The sequence below is a fragment of the Pteropus vampyrus genome, unplaced genomic scaffold, assembly GCF_000151845.1.
Source record: "Pteropus vampyrus isolate Shadow unplaced genomic scaffold, Pvam_2.0 Scaffold3, whole genome shotgun sequence".
Classification (NCBI taxonomy): domain Eukaryota; kingdom Metazoa; phylum Chordata; class Mammalia; order Chiroptera; family Pteropodidae; genus Pteropus; species Pteropus vampyrus.
The window spans coordinates 7946079-7947297 of record NW_011888784.1 but is presented as its reverse complement, the minus strand read 5'-3'; the positions used below and the strand labels follow the sequence as shown (position 1 = coordinate 7947297).

General features: G+C 28.5%; 1 pseudogene; it reads right to left on the bottom strand.

Moving 5' to 3' along the window:
• Positions 1 to 712: 712 nt before the first annotated feature.
• LOC111741448 lies at positions 713 to 831 on the bottom strand (annotated as a pseudogene).
• Positions 832 to 1219: the final 388 nt, after the last annotated feature.

Here is a 1219-nt window from a genome sequence, read left to right as displayed (position 1 = left end):
CCATGCACTGTTTTCCTTGACTTTCTGTCCTAGCTATGACCTATATGGCACATTGAATAAAAGTGGTGATAATGAATATTCTTGTTTCATTTCCATTCATAGGGTGAATGATTCTCATATTTTATCTCTGAATTTAATTTTTGCTGTATACTTTTTTGTTATTCTTTTGTCAGATTAAATAAATTTCCTTATTTTCCTAGTTTTCTACACAATTTTTATACATGAGTGTTTTTTTATTTTTTTATTTTTGCATCTACTCAAACAAGCAAATAATTTTTTGAGTTTTATTATAATGTGACTAATTTCTTTGAAATTTTTAGCATATCTAACATTTGTTTTGCCTGTATTTCATTAATAAAATTCAATGTAATAATAATAATTATTGCCTTCTTATGAATTAAATCTTATTAAATGTTCTGTATCTTTAGTTGTGTCCTTGAGGTTTACTTTTACTAATATTAGAAATTTCTCATATTGGAATATTAACTTTCCTTAGTTTTATGTTTACATGATATAACTTTTTCCTATCCTTTAATTTTCAAACTTGCTTTTTCTTCATCTATAAGAATCATAAGCCATATGTAGTAGAAATTTATTTTTGTACCCAGTTTGAAAAGATTTTTTTTTTTTTTTTAGGCGAAGCAACCCTTGGTTGACATCACAGATTGCAAGGACCTTGTTAGCTTACAATCCCTTATTTTTTTATTTTTCACGTTTACAGCACCTCGTCTTCCTAGGTGGTCTCCCATCCAAGTTCTAACCAGGCCCGACCCTACTTAGCTTCCGAGATCAGACGGGATCGGACTTGTTCAGGGTGGCATGGCCATAGACTGACAAGAGTTTTTATCTATTTTTATGTTAAATACAATTACTGATATTTCCAAAATAGTTGCTATATTAACATTTGTTTCCATCTGCCTCATTTATTTTATTCTTTTTTCTTTTCTTGCCTTAATATTTCATTCTATCTCTTGCCCCCTACACCCTGTTAAATTGTAACTTAAGAATTGTGTTGCTTTTTTTCCATTAGTGGTTATCTTGGAGACTAAAACATGCATCATTGACTTATTATAGGTTATTTTAAATTAACACTTTTTATCATATTCTAAGTAATATCTGACCTTTTAGTCTTTTATGTCCATTTATCTTTATTTTTTACTGTTGCTATATTTGTAAATTCAATGTACATTTCAAATCCCAGAAGGTATCATTATTATAT